Below are 21,646 nucleotides of genomic sequence, written 5' to 3' on the forward strand. Positions count from 1 at the left end.
GGGCAGACCACTGGACCCACTTCCCTTGGAAAGGGAAGAAAGCTCTTGCCCAGGGGCGTCACAATGGGGGGGGGGGCGATGGGGGCGGTGCGCCCCAGGTTCCACTCTGGGGGGGGGGGTGCCGCTTGGAACCCCAACCCTGCGAAACCCAAGTCAAGCCTCCAGCCTCCCAGCACCGCACCAAGTGGACTTTTTACCGGGAGGCTGGAGACTCGGCTTGGGAGTCGCGGGGGTGGGGCGCCAAGTGGCACACAAACCCCGCTGCACTGAGCGGCTTTGTACCTGGAGCTGGAGGCGCGCGGCTTTGGAGTCGCCTGTGTGGTGACTATACCCCGCTACATAACACGCATGCACAGCCTCCAAAGCCACACGCCTCCAAAGCCACGCGCCTCCAGCTCCAAACTCCAGGTAGAAAGCCCGCTTGGCACGGTGGGTATGCCACACCAAGCGGGCTTTCTACCTGGAGCTGGCCACCTCTTCTCATGAAGTATTGGAGCCTCATTGAAGTATTGGAGCCATACATTGAAGTATTGGAGCCTCAGCTTCAGGATCTGTCCTTCCAGTGAGCACTCAGGGCTGATTTGCTTAAGAATGGATAAGTTTGATCTTCTTGTACCCTGTTTCTCATATTTTAAGACATACCCATAAAATAAGCCATAGCAGGATTTTTAAGCATTCAAGGAATATAAGCCATACCCTGAAAATAAGACATAGTGATAGGTGCAGCAGCAATGCCGGCCGCGGCAGGAGGAGGAGGAAAAAAAAAGACATCCCTTGAAAATAAGCCATAGTGTTTGTTTTTTTTTGAGGAAAAAATAAATATAAGACGTGTCTTATAATATGAGAAACACGGTAGTCCATGGGACTCTCAAGAGTCTCCTCCAGCACCAAAAAGAATGCAATTGAAAATTTGAACTCTAGGAAAGTTTGCACAGTTTAAATGGTTCCAAAGAAACTGCAGCAGAATATATTGCAATTGTTGATTGACTGATACTGCATTTTGATTGCAACCCATGATGTCATGCAGGAGAAATAATCATGGAGAAAAATAGGAAGCCGGTTTCTTCAATGCAGTTGAAAAAAACAACAACCCTGTTAATTAGTCCTGATTATGTCTGCTTCCTTTCCTCACTAAAATTATCATTGTCTCTTAGCAATTCAGAACTGACCTGTAAGGTTGTCTCTTCAATATGGAAAAGCTACGTATGTTTATGTTACTGTAAATCCTAATGCATCCCTTTTACATTAGGTCATTCTCCCTCTGGCTATCCATGCAATCATTTTATTAACAGAAATATTTTGTCAGCTGCTCTCTTCCTTTTCTCCTCCCACAGCCCCACTTTCTTAGACATTTCACCTCAAATGGACTGTGAAGAATCCAGATATTTGCTTTACCAATTAAAAGAGAGAAACACACCTTTCCTTCTTTTATATTTTATGTTATACTGTCAGTCTCGAACTCAGCATTGCTCAGAAATTAAAAGGAGCAAAAAAAATTGAAAGGTCAGTGTAGTTTTGAAAGGTTCATTCTGTCGATTTTATTCAAAAAGGTACCCAATTGTATCCAAACACAGACAAAAGCCTCTTTTTTATCTCTGGAAGTGTTATGCCCCACCCCATTCCGCCCCCATTCCGCCTTCTTCTGGGTTCAAAAGGAACCGTGCATTGGTGATCATACATCAATTGGATGTGCCTAAAATGATCAGTGCCTGAACAAACTAAAAATATATGTATATATAGAGTTTATTTTTCCAGTTCAATAACTTACAAATAAAGAATACCACTCTTCATACTCATTTGGAATTGAAAGGCATTCCCAGAGTTGTGCATATGTGCAACCATAAGCTCAATCCATCTCATTTCTCTGGACTTAAAAAAAAAATGCAGGGTAAACATTGCATTTAAATTGCACTTTTGCATACACTTTCTCCTGTAACATATGTGGGTGTGTACACAGTGGATACTTGCAGAGAAAGGTGTTTTGGAGATAAGAGGCTATCAGTGATAGCTTCTGAGAATGGAAAGGGCTGGCAGGGACAAAAGGAGGGGAGGGCCATTTCCCATTTTCTCAGACTGGCAAAATCACAAGTTCTTCCAGTATTGAGAGGGTAGGGCAAATTAGCTATGTAAAGCCTGAAAGTAATTGCCCATCACTGCTTTTTTTTTTTAAGCTCTCATTTATATTTTTAAGCTCTTTCGATGGGATACAGAGGAGGTGGTTAGGGTACAGGTATAAACCAAAACGCATACACAGAAACATACAAACACATCACAATCCACTGCATGAGTTCATAATTAATGATATACATAATGGTGTGCCATGGACTATGGTCAATTTGCTCCAGATCAGGGTAATCAGTTACTTATTAAATAGATGTGCCCCAAAATAAATTGGAAATTTATTAAATGGATCATATAAGTATTAAGATTTCCAGTTTCTTACAGACCTGGTTCATATTAAGTTTTCAATCATTCATGTCTTCCGTGGTGTCCATTTATTATAATATAGTCACACTAATCTTCTATGTAATTAATTTTCTAGTTCCTTTGCTAGATAAAATTAGGGTTGGTTTTTTTAAAAGGAAATTTCAACTTTTGTGCCATTAGATATGAGAGAGAGAGAGAGAGAGAGAGAGAGAGAGAGAGAGAGAGAGAGAGAGAGAGAGAGAGAGAGAGAGAGAGCACACTTACTGAACCTGGATGTAGAATTTTGAACACTGCATCCATTTCTCTAGTCATTTTCATAGGAAGAAAAAATATATACCATGAGAGGTATGGGTAGAAAAGGTAACATTACACCACCACAGGGGTGGTGGGCAGATGACATTTCAATGCCCAAAGAAATGGAAGTAAAGGAGTAGTAGGTGAGATGGTGCCCTTCAGATGTCATTGACCATATATGACTTGTATCTGTAGCTTTGGGAAGCACCAAACAGTTTTGGAGCCACTGTGTCTTTCCAGTTCAACTTGTTATTTGGGACCAAACTAAATCTGTTAAAAACAAAACTCTGCCCCCTCCCACTCCCTATATGCATAGCCATTCTTTCTTTCACAGAAGTGGATTAAATTTGCAGGCAAAGTTGCTCCACCAAATCATAGACAGATACATCCAGGGGTTTTCATGTAGGGGACTTTAAAGTTTGGTGTCTAAAAACACAAAAACAAAGGAAATGCCTGTATATATTTTATTTCAGCCCATAATTGGATGCAAGATGCCAGAATGGTCACCCCGATGAGGGGATGAAGCCTGCCAAACTTTGGAATGTTGGTGGTTTTGCTGCAATGGCAGATGGGGTAGGTGAAGGACAAGATGTGTCCAGGTCCATGTATAAGTAGATTGGCAGTGGAATTTTAGTTCAACCCTAGCCATGGATCAGAATCTTCCACTGTACCCGAGAGCAGCAGGCTAGCTTAGGTGGTCCCAAGGTACGCAACATGGCACACACAGTTCTCCAACACCTCCCATTAGTTTCTGAGTAGTTTTCAAAGCAGCCTCACATCCATGTTGCACATTGCAACTTAAACCTTTTCTTACCCATGAAGTTTACCAGGATTGGCACAAAGTGTGTAAGTTGTCATATGTGTGTGATTGGTTTCTAGATTTGTCAATAGATTGTGTTGCTCATTTTCTCATTGGATGGATCTACAGGGTTCATTCATGTTCAACACCACTCCAAAGTTTGCACCGGGAAATACCGTGACAACCATTTTTCTTATTCCAAGGATCAATGTGGGGCAACATTCTCATTACATATTGCTGAAGACTGTTGTATTCTGTATTACTTTATGATGCACTATGACAATATGACATCCTCTTTTAAAGCCCAGTGTAGCATTTACTCTTTAGGCTGAAAAGATTTGGAGTTGGGGTGAGAACAACAGTTGTCCAATGATCTATCATCATCTGTCCAAAACATATCTCATAAGCCTGTGAAATGGGAGTTTAGTATTTGTCTGTGTGCATTTTACATACATTATGCATTAAGAGACAAGGTGTATCTTAGAAATTTAGCTTCTAAAAATCCCAGGTATGTAACTGAACCATAATAATAATAATAATAATAATAATAATAATAATAATAATATATTAATATTTATACCCTGCCCATCTGGCTGGGTTCCCCCAGCCACTCTGGGCGGCTTCCAACAAAATAAAAAAATACAAGAATTCATCAAACATTAAAAGCTTCCCTAAACAGGGCTGCCTTGAGATGCCTTCTAAAGGTCTGGTAATTGTTATTCTCTTTGACCTCTGATGGGAGGGCGTTCCACAGGGTGGGTGCCACTACCGAGACGGCCTTCTGCCTGGTTCCCTGCAACTTGGCTTCTTGTAGTGAGGGAACCGCCAGAAGGCCCTCGGGGCTGGACCTCAGTGTCTAGGCAGAATGATGGGGGAGGAGACGCTCCTTCAGGTATACTGGACCAAGGCCATTTAGGGCTTTAAAGGTCAGCACCAACACTTTGAATTGTGCTCAGAAACGTACTGGGAGCCAATGTAGGTCTTTCAGGACCGGTGTTATGTGGTCTCGGCGGCCGCTCCCAGTCACCAGTCTAGCTGCCGCATTCTGGGTTAGTTGTAGTTTCAAAGGTAGCCCCACGTAGAGTGCATTGCAGTAGTCCAAGTGAGAGATAACTAGAGCATGCACCACTCTGGCGAGACAGTCCGCAGGCAGGTAGGGTCCAAGCCTGTGTACCAGATGGAGCTGATAAACAGCTGCCCTGGACACAGAATTGACCTGTGCCTCCATGGACAGCTGTGAGTCCAAAATGACTCCCAGGCTGTGTACCTGGTCCTTCAGGGGCACAGTTACCCCATTCAGGACCAGGGAGTCCTCCACACCTGCCCGCCTCCTGTCCCCCACAAACAGTACTTCTGTCTTGTCAAGATTCAGCCTCAATCTGTTAGCCGCCATCCATCCTCCAACCACCTCCAAGCACTCACATAGGACCTTCACCAGTTCTGATTTGAAAGAGAGGTAGAGCTGGGTATCATCCGCATACTGATGAACACCCAGCCCAAACCCCCTGATGATCTCTCCCAGCGGCTGCATGTAGCTGTTAAAAAGAGGACAGAGCCCTGAGGCACCCCACAAGTGAGAGCCCAGGGGTCTGAACACTCATCCCCCCACCACTTTCTGAACATGGCCCAGGAGGAAGGAGCGGAACCACTGCATGACAGTGCCCCCAGCTCCCAAACTCCCATTAAGAGAGAAATTACAGGCAATCCATGCTAGCGATATGTTAACAGCAGATAAGGCCTTATCAGTATCTGCTCTCAGACTGTGGAGCTGTCCCCCCCCCCAATTGCTTTCCTTTCACTGGTAGACAAACACTTATCGCTGTTCGTATCTGAAGAAGTGTGCATGCACACGAAAGCTCATACCAATGACAAACTTAGTTGGTCTCTAAGGTGCTGCTGGAATGAATTTTTTTACTTGTTGCTGTTGTTGAGACAGGCCTTTGGGTGCTCAGTTGCTGCTACGGCTGGGTTTTCTGAGGATGAGTGTTGTACATTGACTTGTGTGCTTAAATGGTTTTCAGTGTTTTCAGTGCTGTTTTTAATAGAGTGTGTTTTTAGCTGTTTTCATTCATTCTGTGAGCCCCTTTGGGTGCTGAACCGGGAGAAACACACACACACACACACACACACACACACACACACACACACACACAAATAAAGGCATCTCAAAAAGACAAAAAAGGGAGACAAAACAGAGCCATTTACCAGTCACAGAGGGCAGAGGTGGGTAAACACTTCTCTGACAAACTGATTTGTTATATATTTAAATATGAAACTCAGAAAATGAAATGTAGACGTGTCCCTAGGGAATGATGAATTTCAGTTTCTTTCTCTCCCTATATTTCATTATTCCAGTCATTGGTTGAGTTCACCACATTTCCATTGCCTAATGAAAATTTCCCAGCAGTTTAGCATGCATTTCTCCTAAAATGCATACCGTGTATGCAATTTTGCCTGAGAGCACATTTTTGCAAGCAAGTTCCCCCCAATATATCCATTTCTGTACACAAGCAGCTCAAACAAAGCCATTGAGATAACAATCAATGAACAGAGGAAGCTGTTTAATGCTGAAGCTGGGCAACTGGTGAGTCCAATACTGCCTGCAAGGACTGGTAGCAGTTCTCCAGGTCTTCAGGTTAAAATCCTTCCCAGCTCCACCTGGAAGTGCCCAGGGTTCAACCTAGGACCTCCTTCCTGTAAAACCACTGAGCTACTTCCCATCCCCGATCTCCATATATTTTGACTCAGCCAAAACATTGAAAAGATGGCAGCTAATAAGATGTAGGTTAGCTGCTTTCTCAGTTTGTCCCTGTTTTCACAGGTAAGACTGAATGCAAAAAAAAGGAAGACTATTTTTAGATCAGCAGGGAATCTTATATTATTACTACATTAGCTGAACTAAGGGAATTGGAGGATATCAATAAGAGCTTTATTGGAATTGTTTGTTTGGAAATTCAAAAACGAAAACACCGCAACTAAATAACTGCATAGAGTGATTCCCGAATTTCTAATTAACCACCGTGGCTGACACCTTCTTGACTGACCGCAACAACATAATTCTCTTGATATCCACGAAGGTCCTCTTCTTGGTTTCCGGGAGATAATTCGAGATAAACAAAAAGGTGGCTAGGCAGATAGGGAAATAGAACAGAAAGCAGTAGGATCCAATCGACTCCTAGAGTTGGGAAGGAAATGGGGGAGGTAGGAGAGAGAGAGAGAGAGAGAGAGAGAGAGAGAGAGAGAGAGAGAGAGAGAGAGAGAGAGAGAGATGAGCATATCACAGAAGCTTATTTACTTATCTATCATGCACATGGTGTATGTGTTTGTGTGTTTAGATCCTCGTTCACATCCTGGAAGAGGGGAATGAGGGTCAGTCTGGGGAAGCTTTAGGTTAGGGTACAGAATCAGTGTGAATTCTTCAACTCAGTCAGTTTATGGATGTCAGGTTTTTGATATGGAGTCTGGAGAAGTACAACATCCTGGTACTGACAAGTCAGAGAAGCAATCCAGAGGTTAAATATGGCCCACCAATCACACAGCCTGAATTTAGGTATTGCTACACCCTTCCATGACTGTGTTGTTGTTTAGTCGTGTCCGACTTTTCAAGAACACTGTCCAACCATCTCGTACTCTGTCACCCCCTTCTCCTTGTGCCCTCAATCTTTCCCAACATCAGGGTCTTTTCCAGGGAGTCTTCTCTTCTCATGAGGTGGCCAAAGTATTGGAGCCTCAGCTTCACGATCTGTCCTTCCAGTGAGCACTCAGGGCTGATTTCCTTCAGAATGGATAGGTTTGATCTTCTTGCAGTCCATGGGACTCTCAAGAGCAGGCATCCCCAAACTGCAGCCCTCCAGATGTTTTGGCCTACAACTCCCATGATCCCTAGCTAACAGGACCAGTGGTCAGGGATGATGGGAATTGTAGTCCAAAACATCTGGAGGGCTGAAGTTTGGGGATGCCTGCTCAAAAGTCTCCCCCAGCACCATAATGAAAAAGCATCAATTCTTTGACAATCAGTCTTCTTTATGGTCCAGCTCTCACTTCCATACATCACTACTATAGAAGGCACTAAAACATGGGCACCTACACAGTAGCTCTGAGCCCCAGTCTACAATGCAATAGTTGGCATCCGTCTGTCTCAGATGTGCCTTGGGGTGGGTAGGTGGGTGAAGCCAAACTGCTGGACAGTTACATGGCAGTTATATGGGAGAGGTATGTTCTGTTGCAGTTGGGGCAGATGAAGGAATCTGGTTGCACACTGACTTGATAGCTTTGATACTTTATATGGCATCAAATAACTTTTTTTAAAAAAAACCATAAATTTATAAACTGCATCACAGCTTAAAGCTTCTAGGGGCAAGCAATTGGGGGGTGGGGAAAAACAACCATATTACTTTATACCGTGTTTCCCCTTTTTTAAGACACCGTCTTATAACTTTTTTTCCTCAAAAAAACACACGGTGTCTTATTTTCAGGGGATGTCTTAAGGCTTGGTGTTCTAGTAGTGCAATCACACATGACACTTTCTGGCACATCCAGTTTGTGATCCACTATAAATATGACTCCATCATCACCATCATCAGTTATGCATGGACAGAAGTATGTATGGCATCAGGTGCATAATTTAGCTTTTTTCTAAAACGTGTGTCTAGTTCTTATAGAGAATATCCAAAAATACCCATCCAGACCATAAGAAGCTGCCTTAGACCTAGTCAGACGATTGTCAATCTAGCTCAGTGTTGTTTACACTGATTGGCAGTGGCTCTTCTGCAGGATTTCAGGTGGGAAGTCTCTCCCAGTCCTACCTGGAGATTCTGGGGATTGTACCTGGGACCTTCTGCATGCAAAGCAGATGCTTTGCAACTGAGCCACAGCCTGGAGATGTGATGCACACAGAGAACTCGAATAAGCATAGGATGCTCCACTAATTTCAGTAGAGAGAAAAGATCAATGCGCTCAAGAGAACATGCTAACCCATGGGAGAGCCTGCACCCACAATAAATTTCTGCATTGGAGCACTTATCTCCAGAAGGCTACACTTCTTAGGGCAGTAAGGTTGGGTGGCTCTTCCTAGCCTCCTGGTCCACCTTTGTGCCCTTCATCTTTGTTCTCCTATTACCACCCATGCATGCATTTCATCCAGCCATTCCACCACCCTCTGCCAAAAGAACTGTAAATTCTCCTAATACTCAAATATTTGGTTAAGAAGAAAATATGCCAATTGAGCAAGTTATGTTAATTAAAGGTATTTGCATACACATGATTGCATACATATTACTGCTTTGCATAATTAATATTAAGCATAGCATTCTAGGACTGGAAAAGGCAAGAAATCCACCCATTTTCTACCATTAACAGAGGATCTTCCACACTTGATTTTTCTCTTCCCCACTTCGCTTGGAGAGGCGAGAGCCCGAGCGGGAGGCGCGCGCTCTGCAAAGCTCCGCACTCACCCCATCCGCCCAACGGGAAAGCGAAGTGGGGAAGAGAAAAAGAGAAAAAACCGAAGCGGCTCTTTTTCTCTTCCCCACTTTGCTTGGAGAGGCGAGCGCCCGAGCGGGAGACGCACGCTCTGCAAAGCTCTGCACTCGCTTCATCTGCCCGACGGGGGGGGGGGGAGTGGGGAAGAGAAAAAGAGCCGCTTCGGTTTTTTCTCTTCCCCACTTCGCTTTCCCGTCGGGCGGATGGGGTGAGTGCGGAGCTTTGCAGCGCCTGGCGCTGCTGAGCACTCCGTCCGCGCCGGTGGACGCTCCCGTCTGCGCTGCTGGGCGCTCCACCCGGGCGCTGCTGAGCGCTCTGCGCTGCAGCAGCCGGTTCTGGGCGGCGGGGTGGCAGGCTGAAATCACTTCAAACGGCGTTTTTAAACGCCATTTTCCCTCCTCACGGCTGACTTAGCTAGGCGCGCGCTACAGCTGAGCCAGGAACAGCTCATTTCCGCGCTACAGCTAATACGTATCTCCGCGCTCTGCTTCCTTGCTTTGCCAGCCGCTGCTGAGCGTTCCACGCTGCAGCAGCTGGTTCCAGGCCCCGAGCTGGCAGGCAGGGGGGTATGTCTTATTTTCGGGGTATGTCTTATATTTCTCAAATGCTTAAAATTGCTGCCCTGGCTTACTTTATGAGTACGTATTAAAAAAGGGGAAACACGGTATTTGGGATGATTTAATTTGTGGGGGAGGTAATGGTGCTACATGTGGCTGGGATTGCTTTACCAGTGCAAACCACTGGCCATCTGTTTTATGGTTCAAATCCAGGGTCCATCTTGGGACCAACTCCTCACCCCAATCTGTTCCTGAATACTTTTGGGGCCAGGGCTAATGTTTAATTGGGGTTTTAAAAGCCTTGCTAAACACGAAGTCAGGAGTCGGGTGGGGGAAGGAACCTTGTGTCTCCTTCCCCTCTCCCTACAGAGACCAGGGTGCCTCCCCATCCCCGGTGTCATGGACTGGTTGGGCACAGAGGATCTGGGAGGAACCAGCTGAGGAAGCACCAAGGGAAGCTCAGAGCCCAGGGAGTGGTGGTGGGATGATGATGAGTGGTCACAGGGAGAAGACTGGGAAGAGGAGATGCCAGAAGCTGAAGGGGTAGGAGGACTTGGTGAGCTGGGAGAATCTGTGGCCGAGTGAAATCCAGAATCAAAGGCAGAAGCTGAAACAGAGGTGGAGGGAGGCCAAGAGGCCAAGATGAGTCTGGCTGGTGAGGAGTCACAAGTGTCTCCTCCTTCTGCTGTGACAAGCTCCCCTCCTTACTTTTCTCCCAGAACAAGAAGTGGCATGAAAAGGACAGAGGAGAGATTGGCTGCACAGAGGCACAGTCTCGGATTGCTTGGAAAAAGCCCTGGAGATGAAGGGACTTGAGACTGTTGTGGGGAGGAGGGGACTTTCAGCCTCGACAACTGATTTTCATGGAGTAAGACCACAGGGAATGAATTGTTCTGCTCATTAGGCCAGACATTCAACCAAGTCTGTAGAGATTTGTGTTCTTGCTAATAATGAGTTAACTCCAACTTGCGCAGTGTGATTTACTGCTGGCTCACTCATGACACCCAGATCCTAAAGGAAAGCTGCTTGCACAGTATCATCCACACCCAGCTATTGAGCGGAAGGAGTAATGCAGGTTTCCCCACCCTGCCTGCCTCTCCTACATGCCTAATTCTCCACCTCCAACAGCCATGGATTGTTCTGGGCCACGCCACGTGACCTGCAGTGAACTGTGGCTGTCTGAACCTGACTCCTCCACAAACTGATTCCCTCCAAATAGACCTGATTTGTTTCAGGCCTCAGCCAAATCTTCTGCACAGCCCTAAAGCAAACCATTAACTCCTCATCAAAACTGACCATCAAAACCACTCACCTCTATGTGATAAAAAAGCACTCCTGTTACAAAGTGCATGAACCAGTGCACAAAGCCCGCAACCACAAAGCCTGAGGCCCGCGATGTCTGAAGGAACAGCTCCAATACAATTATGCTCGGAGTCGAATCTTGGTAGAGAGAAAGGATTCAGAAGTTCAGAACATTGAATGCAACGTTTTCACTGACTCAGCAATTTATCTTTCCTATTCATATCCTTTACATCCTCCGTGGAGCTTAGTACTTACTTGGGCCAATGCACTGTGCAAGGAGAAATAGGAGAATAAAAACTGTGCTGAAATACGCCGTCTCTTTTATGGTTTCCTATTAGAGAAAGTTGGGTATATGTCAGTTATGTACAACTAAAGTTGCAAACTACCATTTACATAGAATGGGGCCCTCCACAAGTTGCTGAGCCACAACTCCGGTCATCCCTGTCCATTTCACCATGCTGATTGAGGATGATGGGAGTTTGGGGTCCACCACCCCCTTGATCTTCAAGGATGTCCCTTCTTTACGATTGCCATGTCTTTCCCCACAGCATTGCTGGCCCATGGAATGCAACAGGTGACACAGGAAATCAAGAGCGAAGCCCCTGTGAGATCTCTTGTAATGGGGGAAATCAAAATGCATGATCCAAGTGACTTTTCCAGGAAAAATCTGCCTCGTCACTCACGCCTTGAAGCTTTCAGACACAAACCTACTGGATTTTAAATTTCAGAGTGTGAATTGGACATCCAATGAAGCTGAATATTGGAAGATTCGGGATGGATAAAAGGAAGTCCTTCTTGCAGCACACAGTTGAACTATGGTACTCACTCGCCACAGGAGGCAGTGATGGCCACAAACTTGGATGGCTCTGAAGGGGGATTAGACTAGTTCATGGAGGAGAAGGCTATCAATGGCTACCAGTTGCTCTGCACATATTAAAGGGGAGGATGCCCAGGTTCAAATGGCTATAATGCCCAAACTTTGTGAATTACCCACCTGTAATTCCACAGCAAATGCTAACATAATACAGAGGATGCTGCAGATCCCAAAGCCAGAGAGAAGCAGAATCTTCCGCCCCACATGATCAACTAAAAACATCTAGAGAGAGAGAGAGAGGCAAAGAAGCAGGTGAGAGCTAGGAAGGAGTAATAAATAGCATGTGGGATTGTGGTCTGGTTCAAACACTTGCTTGGCCAAGGTTCATAAATCAATGTTTGCTCACTGTCCCCTCAGTGGCCATGGCTCCTCCTCTCTTGCACTCAGGAAGAGCCTGCCACTGATGCTGCACCACAGTCTGCTCGGCGCTTGCCTCCTCCATTCCCTCAGTATGGGGGTGGGGGTGCTGAGCCCCCTGATCAACAATATTGAGGGGGCTGAAGACAACTCAGCCCTAAGGAGTTGGTGCCTATGGATACTGCAGCTACAAGAAGGATAATCTACAGCTCCCATGGTTCCTTGGGGAGAAGCCATGTGCTTTGAATGTATGGTGATGAAACCTTAGAATTCAATAAATTGTACAGTTGGGAGGGACCAGAGGGGTCATCTAGTCTGACCCACCGCAATGCAAGAATCTTTGCATGGCTCAAACCCACAACCCTGAGATTTTAGAGTCTCATGCTCTACCGAATGAGCTCAGGTGAGAGAGAGAGGGGTCGGGAGATGCTTACCGAACATGTGATTGCCACGGAGAAACTCAGAGTGGAAGCTATACTCATGAAGCGGACATTGTCTTTTCCAATTTTTGTATACGTGTAGGTCCTCTCTGAATAATAGTAAGCCTGAAATTAGACCAGAACAATCAGAGGTGTTAGCTCAAAGTCATTTGTTTATTTTTGATTTCTTTCCTGCCGTCCCTCCCAATGGAGTCCATGGCTGAAAACATCAAATGTTAAAAGAAGTACAATCGATTAAAACTGTAATAATTTAATTATTAAAAGTGCTGAGGTGCTTGATAGTTGCGGACCTGGAGAACAGAATATCAACCGAGTGCAGAGAATATGACTGTCTCCCTAGATGCACAACATGAATGACTGGTGTCCTCACCTGTGAACTTTGTGTTCAAAACAAGTCTTTGTTTCACCTGACTCAACCTCAAAACACCTTGGCCTGCAACTCTCTTACCGCACTGATTCCGGTGAGATGCTGGGAGGCCATCAAGGTAATTACAATGATGACTTGCCATCGCAGGCTTCTCTTCCAGAGCAATTTGGGCGTGTTCAATGACTTTTCTGCCTTCGCGGCAAAGAACTCCTCGCGGAGCTCTTCCATCTCGTCCTCCACGTCTTCCCGTCCTCTCAACCTCTGCAAGGCTAGGTGGGAGTAGAGGCAGAAAGGAGGCGACTTATAAAATAACCAAAGGGGTCAGTGGAAATGAAGTTTTTTAAACCCCCAATTAAAGGCAGTGCAAAGCCCCTGTGTTAATCACAACATCAGGATAAAAGGAATGATACGTTAATGACAGAGTGCTGAGATTCAATGACAGAAGTAAGGAATCTCCAGCCTGCAGGTCACTCTTGTCCCACTGAAGTTTCCAGTTTAGCTGACGAAGTTATTTTGGGCAAGCTGTGCCCACCCACACCTGCACCTAATGCCAAACAGGCAAGGGAGGGGCTTGACCAAAAGGGCAGGGCTTGACCAAAACTACTTTGTGGAGCTCATGAAGCACCCAACAGCCAGCTGGTTGTTGAGAGCCATTGATATGCTGGGCAAAGCAGAGGCCAAATGCTAAGCAGGATTGCACCTCCTTGGTATCATCTGATGCAAAGGGGAAGCGATCTTGTTGAGTTTGGGTGCATCAGAGAGCTCCCTGTAGCAAACTCTCTGGTGTGGCTGAACTCAGCAGTAAGCAGGATTTTCCCCCTCCTCTGTTGAAAGTGGGAAGAGTCTACTTACCACTGTGCTCAGAAGAGTGATTGGGTCTTTCTGCGGCCCCTTTAAAAGATTGGTCCAGCAATCTTTAAAAGGGTAGATGAAACACTTTCCAATGTTCAAATGGGAGATGTTGACATGTGAGGGGGCAGCCCACCTATCAATCATGTGATATCATCAGGATGTTATGGGATTGACAGGTGTCTTGTCCCATCCACATGTCGACGTTGGCCCACTGGCTGGGGAGAGGTAAGGATCTGGTCCCTGGAGCTGAAAAAGTTCCCTACCCTTGTCTGATGGGATGGCAAATTTTCTTCAGGCTGTTGGGGTACCCCAACTGTGTATGCTGCCCATGCCCAGTGGTCCCAGTACATCTCAAAGTATTGTAAAGCTATCCACCATTCCTAATGGGATCCTAAATATGAGTTGTCCGGGAATGACCACAGGAGCTTTGCACTGTGTCCACTCCTAAAGGTCCCCGTACAATTGATAGTATTGTACCTTCTCTTGCACCATATTCATCCTTCTTCTGGATGTACAAGTACCTAGGACTTTCAGGTATGAAGGGCAGTAGGAAGACCTGACACATTGGCATGATCCCAGCAAAGCACATCAGAAACGGCCAACCTGTGCAAGAAGGGTAACAGTGATGATATTGTGAACAACGGGGATTGTGCTTCTGATCTGCTATAGGGCAGAGGGTGCTCTTTTTAAACTTACCTCTTTCATTCCCCAGGACTTCCCGAAGAGCGAGGATCTGAGCCAACAAGACACCAAAGGTAAAAAAGAAGTTGGCCGTCATGGTTATGCATCCTCGCAGCTTTACAGGCGATATCTCGCCAATGTATATGGGAACAGCACTGTAGATTATTCCTGGTTAGATGATAAATCAAGGGATAATTCATGATCTGCATGTGACATGATGCATATAAACATCTGAATATCTCCACGGTGTATAGGAGGCCCTAGTGGGGAAGTAACAGGAATTGGTCAGCACCACAAAATGTTCCCCCCATGAAGGTATGCAAAATGCCAACCAATTCTTTCTGATCTGCATGAGACGTCACTGTGTTAAATGATGCAGAGACGTGGCAGGTAACAACGTAAGTTACGGGGATGTGTTTAATGAAAATAAATAAATAAATAAATAAGTAACCACTCAGTCCAGTACCCTGACTCACCTGAGCATATTCCAGTCAACACGCGTGCAACCATTTTGAATTCATATGTAGTTAGGTCATATGTGCAACCCATGAGTATAGCAGAGATAATAGACAAAAGATTAGTAATAATCAAAGTACCTTTCCTGAAAAGACAAGGAAAGCAGAAAAGTTTGTGTGGGTTGGGAGTTGCCAGTGAAGATATGGTACCACCAAAAGAGCAGCAGCAGGAGAGCAGCTATCATAGCTGCCAAGTTTCCAGTATTCCCCGGGAAACCCCTATTTTTTCCAGCTGTCCCCAGCCGAAAAAAACGGATTTTTTTTGTCCCCCCCCCCCGGTTTATTCTGGCGCGGCGGCCATTTTGGAACTGGGCGGAGCATGCTCAGAAGCGACTTTTGATGCTGCTTTGCCCAGTTCCAAAATGGCTGCAGCGCTACTTCCGGCCCAGTCCCTTATTTCTCAGGCAGGTATGGCAGCTATGGAACTGCAGCAAGGCCTTCAGCTTTCTATGGATACTATGTTCTGCACTTTGCTAGTTATGGGTGGAGACCTGCAAGGCACCGACTGTCCTATTCTTAAGCACTTTAAAATTATCCAAGATTTCAGCAGACATTGCTCACATGTTTCCATAAGGTCTAGTAAGTTGGCTTTTGCAACCCTGCTATGTTCCCGTGTGGGGTGCAGAGCTTGGGGTCTTTTACCTGCAAGCTTGTGCTCTACCTCTGAGCTACCTTTCTAAAGGGTATATCATAAGGCCAGTTATTAGATGCTACCGCAGAGATGTAGGTCTGCAGCAACTGTATTTCCTCACTTCCCCTGAAGCAGGCATAGGCAAACTCAGCCCTCCATACGTTTTGGGACTACAACTCCCATAATCCCTGACCACTGGTCCTGTTAGCTAGGGGTGATGGGAGTTGTAGTCCCAAAACATCTGGAGGGCTGAGTTTGCCTATGTCTGCCCTGCAGCTTGGTCCCTCTCCGAGGTGCTGATCCTGTCTTATCTTCCTTTTCTGTCTGCCTAGAACTTTGGGACTTTACTTAGCCCTGGTGGCTATATCCTCCACTATCTGAGTCACTATGGGGATCACAGACCAGTTGGTGGTGGTTACAAGTGTGGAGAGGCACCCGGAGCATGCTTTTTAAAGTGAGTATGAGAATGAGACTCTTAATCACAGGGTCATGGGTTTGAGTCCCACAGGCCAAAGATTCCTGCAATGCAGGGGGTTGGTCTAGATGGCCCTCGCGATCCCTTCCGACTCTACAACTTTATGATTCTATTTCCATTCATCTTGCAGATTCATAACCATGTTGTGGCCAAAAGCTATCAAAGCCGCAGACGATAAAATACAATACAAAAGATACTGGCTCAAGAATCTAAGAACAATAAGAACCATTTCAGGAGTTCTACAGGTAGCATTCCATTATAGAATTGGGTAACACTGCAGGGAAAGCTTTCTTAAGTTATTAGTAGCTGTCATGGGCTTTCCATAGGCACCTGCAGACATTCCATTGGCACCTGTGGGCTAACATGAGGACAAGATGCTGGAACTAGATGGGCCTTTGGCCTGATCCAGCAGGGCCCGTCTAATGTTATTCTTGTGACCTCCCCCCCCCTTCATGGGCCATTAGGTATGTGTGGTGGTGAGCAATGTGATGGATCAGGGCATGTAGGTCAGAAGCAACTCAATTTCCCTCACTTCTCACCAGCCTAGGGCATGCAGTTCATCAGTCGAGATTCTGTCTATACCTGCCACATCTATCCTCCAGGATGCCAATCGTAAGTGCCCCAAATATACCTCCCAGTGGATATAAAGCGATGGAGGAGGACATCAAGAATATCCTGATGCTGGGGTCTATCTTTTGGGGGTAAGTGGTTACGTTATAAAAGTCTTTTATGAGCTAGGAGAGAAGCACAGAAAAGTTGGTGTTAGGACGGTTCAACACATCACATGATAGCGGAATCTCAGCGGTTGTGACCAGGGATGGGAGAGACTGTCAATCTCTCTCAATCTCTCATTTGTTCCTTCTTAAGTCCAGTCCTCTTCAGGTCCATATCAGTTTGTGATGTTTTTAAAGTCCTCATGAAAATTCAACCACCTTTAAGTGTGGATTTCTCTAAATTTACAAACGTTTTCTCTCCCCCCCCCCAAAAAAATAACACCAGAAATTGAGGAAATCCAATGGAACTAGATGTTGGAAGATTCAGGAGAGTCAAAAGAAAGCACTCCTTCAAGCAGCACTGTCACTATTGATGGCATTGACAGTCACTAACTTGGACAAACCCGTGAATAATTAGGTTGTCAGTGACTGCTAGCCACAATAGTTATGGCTTACCTCCACTTTCAGAGGCACAACAAATAACCCCTTAGGTAACACAGCCCACAAAGTAAAAGAAGCCATTTGTACCACAGAAGGGGAGTAGATCAGCCAGATGTTGTAACCATAGGTTGAAGACAGGAGGCAGGTAGCAAACAACACCCAAAGAAGTGTCCTTGACAAGTCCTACAGGAAGAAGCAGGAGATACTGTGATGAGACAGGGCAGAATACTTGCATTTCTTTCTTGTTAATTAGGTGCATTTACAACTAAGAAGCAGAAAGATAGAAGAGAGAGCTGCCTTCAGTCCTCAAGGGAGGTACATCTGGTGGACATGCAGATATTCCTTGACAATTACAACTTTCCAAAATCATCATCATCATCATCATCATCATCATCATCCCAAGGGGTCTTTGATACTAAGAGGCTACTTGGAGTTCTGAGGATCCCAAGGATTTAAAGAAGGAGAAATCTGATTATGACTGTTTAATTATCCCCCTGAACAGTTTTCAACAGTAGTAAAACAACAAATGCAAGATTAAAAACAAATAAATAAACAAGAATAAATTATATGCAACACAAATGCCAATCAGTATATAATACCATAAAGTCAAACCTCGGTTTGCGACCGCTTCGGTTTGCGACCACTGCGGACCCGGAAGTGTTTACATCCGGGTTCTGCGGTGCTTGGATGTGCAGAAGCAATCTGTGCAGTGTGCGCATGCGCAGAAGCGCTCTATCGACGCTTCATGCATGCGCAGAAGTGTGCATCGGGGAGCGACCGATTCGGGGAGCGGCCGGCTCCGCGGAACGGATTGCTTTCGCAAACCGAGGTACCACTGTACTGGATGAATCCCAAACCGGAATTAAGATTGCCAGAAGAAATATCAACATCCTCACATATGCAGATGACACAACCTTGATGGCAGAAAGAGAGGAGGAATTAAAGAAACTTTTAATGAGGGTGAAAGAGGAGAGCGCAAAATAAGGTCTGAAACTCAACATCAAAAAAACAAAGATCATGGCCACTGGTCCCATCACCTCCTGGCAAATAGAAGGGGAAGAAATGGAGGCAGTGAGAGATTTTACTTTCTTGGGTTCCATGATCACTGCAGATGGTGACAGCAGTCACAAAATTAAAAGACGCCTGCTTCTTGGGAGAAAAGCAATGACAAACCTAGACAACATCTTAAAAAGCAGAGACATCACCTTGCCGACAAAGGTCCGTATAGTTAAAGCTATGGTTTTCCCAGTAGTGATGTATGGAAGTGAGAGTTGGATCATGAAGAAGGATGATTGTCGAGAATTGATGCTTTTGAATTATGGTGCTGGAGGAGACTCTTGAGCAGGCATCCCCAAACTTTGGCCCTCCAGATGTTTTGGACTACAATTCCCATCATCCCTGACTACTGATCCTCTTAGCTAGGGATCATGGGAGTTGTAGGCCAAAACATCTGGAGGGCCGCAGTTTGGGGATGCCTGCGCTTGAGAGTCCCATGGACTGCAAGAAGATCAAACCTATCTTAAGGCAATCAGCCCTGAGTGCTCAGTGGAAGGACAGATCGTGAAGCTGAGGCTCCAATACTTTGGCCACCTCATGAGAAGAGAAGACTCCCTGGAAAAGACCCTGATGTTGGGAAAGATGGAGGGCACAAGGAGAAGAGGACGACAGAGGACGAGATGGTTGGACAGTGTTCACCAACATGAGTCTGACCAAATTGCGGGAGGCAGTGGAAGACAGGAGTGCCTGGTGTACTCTGGTCCATGGGGTCACGAAGAGTCAGACACAACTAAATGACTAAACAAGCAACAAGTATAAAACCATATCAAAGCCAGAACATACTCAACAACATAAGACCCATTTAAAATCTGCATCAAACCAGATCCGGAAAAACAATTTAGTGAGGGAAATTAAATGTTAGCAAAGTCACTTAAATAATGCAAATAGGCTCCAGGCCTTGTACCTAGCAGAAAGACTTTCAACCAGACATACGGAGGAAAACTCTCTCAGAACTTCACAGCCAATCAGAGGACATTTTACTTCAGTAAAGTTCATGGCACTTTGCTTGGCTGCTAAGCAATACTTTCAGCCATCCCGCTCTTGGCTAGATGACTTTTGCACTATATGAATTAACCCTTGAGTTACGAACTGAATGATCCCTGCTGCTGCACTTCCAACTGCTACTCATGTGTCAATGTTCTACATAGACATTATTTTCCAGATAAACCAGCTTTTTGCTTAGCTCTTTATCAGAGACACAACTAAATCGTGCCATGCATAGCAAAGATACATCTCATGATGACTCAAAGGAAGGCCTTCTCTGTGGTGGCCTCACATTGAGGAATCACCTCCTGTTAAGAGATAGGATGGGCAATCTAATTGCAGGTTTTCCTTCTACCAGTCAGTTAAACCTCATCTTTTCACTTTAGCACTGAGTCTTAAAACTGTCTTTTCTGAAATCTGGATATTCTGCTACATGTTTTGTTGTTACCTCATAGTGCTGGTTTTATTTTGTAAACCACCACATTGACATAATTTGAATAAAACTTTTTTTAAAAATGTGAAAAATAATACTGTAGTATAATGGGTTGTATTCAGACTTAGTCATGCTTAAAGAAGACCCGTTGAAATGAGTCCAGTGGGACTACTCCCACCATGATTATTTCCGGATCCCACCCAATATATTGTGAACCAAACTGTACTATTAGCTTATAAGTTAATGCTGTATCTGAACCTGGGAAACAATTACACAGCGACTTTGATTTTTCAATGTGTTATAAACCCAGTACCTTGCATGCAGCCTGCAGCCCCACCCGTTTCTTGGGTTTTTTACTAGTTTCTACCTCCTTTTTGTCCATGGTTTCCTGAGTAGAAGTCATAAAAAAGGCTCACCTAGGGGAAAATAAGATAGTGTTGTTGGTAGAAGGCAGCTGATCAGATGCCTCCAGGAAGCCCATAAGCAAGGTATGGAGGCAAGGCACTATGCCAATAATTTGTCTCTGTGATGGCCACCTTACAGCCTCCCTAGGGTCTTCCCAGCTAACACAGAATGCACGCCTCTGCTCGACTGACTCCCCGCCTTTAAAGAGCTGCTGCCATGAGGCAGGGGTTAATTACTGCCATGAGGCTGTCCCTTATCATCCAATTTCCGAATTTCCCTGGGGTCTCCCTAAAAGTAGTGTGGGATGAAATCTTCTAAGCATGAGGGCATCATGTTAGCTATTCAAATGGGGAGATTGGAAGGCAGGCAAAGACCACCACTGCAAGGACTACTCAAACGGAATTCCCCCTACAGGGTGATCTACCATCAACTGCACTGTGTGAAGCATCCCGGTGTGTTTTCAATACATAGATACCCTTTTCTGGGTCTTTAAAATATGCAAATAAATGTTACTTTTAAACTGCCTTCTAGAACCCATATCCTGAATGTTGGGGTATAAATAACTGACCCGGGGTTCGCTTGATACAACTCAGCTGAAGTCTGGTTCTCCCCTGAATCAACCCAGTTCATCTTGGGATTTGACTGAATCCAGTGCACAGCCCTAGTTGGATCAGCCAGAGAACTGGGAAGTAATGAGATCTGCCTAGAGGCATCCCTTCAACCATGCAGAGGGTAGATCCCACAGGATGGAAGACAAATAGGCCAAGAGCACCCAGACTTACCATAGCTTTCTGTAACTTGTGAGTAGGGGGAAACTGAGCCCAGCACAACTGTTCTGTAGAAATAAGGCATTTCAGAACCTCTAAGAGAATTCTGGGAGACAATCAAGGGAAGGGCATCAGAAGGTTCCAGGAAAAGCTATTGACAGTTGGAAGGTGACATAATGCAATGATGGAATGTGGATTAGCTGCTGGTGTGGCAGAGCTGGAAGGTGACTGAGCTATGAATCAATAAGTCCTCTTGCCATTATTGATTGAAGTGCAGAGTGTTTGAGGACTGGGACATTCTCAGGGAAACCAAATGCTTGTTTACAAAGCTATTGTACTACCAACCTTGCTGTATGCTTGTGGACCACTTACAAACGCCATCTCCAACTTCTCAAAGATTCCATCAACGGTGTCTCCAAAAAATCTTACACATCACTTGGGAAGACAGACGAGCTAATATCAGTGCACTGGATGAAGCAAAGATCACCAGTGTTGAAGTAATTATTCTTCAACATCATCTTCATTGGACTGGCCATGTTGTGTGGATGCCTGATTATCGTCTTCCAAAGCAACTACTCTATTCCGAACTTAAAAATGGAAAGCGTAATGCTGGTGGTCAACAAAAGAGGTTTAAAGACTGTCTCAAGGCAAATCTTTTTAAAAAATGTAGTATAAACACCGACAACTGGGAAACACTGGCCTGCAAGCGCTCCAATTGAAGAACAGCCTTTACCAAAGGTGTCATGGACTTTGAAGACACTCGAACTCAGGACGCAAGGGAGAAACATGCTAAGA

General features: G+C 45.3%; 1 pseudogene; it reads right to left on the reverse strand.

Moving 5' to 3' along the window:
- Positions 1-11,104: 11,104 nt before the first annotated feature.
- LOC118089660 (solute carrier family 2, facilitated glucose transporter member 5-like) lies at positions 11,105-20,061 on the reverse strand (annotated as a pseudogene).
- Between the last annotated feature and the right edge of the window lie 1,585 nt (positions 20,062-21,646).

This window comes from Zootoca vivipara, chromosome 8 (genome assembly GCF_963506605.1).
Source record: "Zootoca vivipara chromosome 8, rZooViv1.1, whole genome shotgun sequence".
NCBI lineage: Eukaryota > Metazoa > Chordata > Lepidosauria > Squamata > Lacertidae > Zootoca > Zootoca vivipara.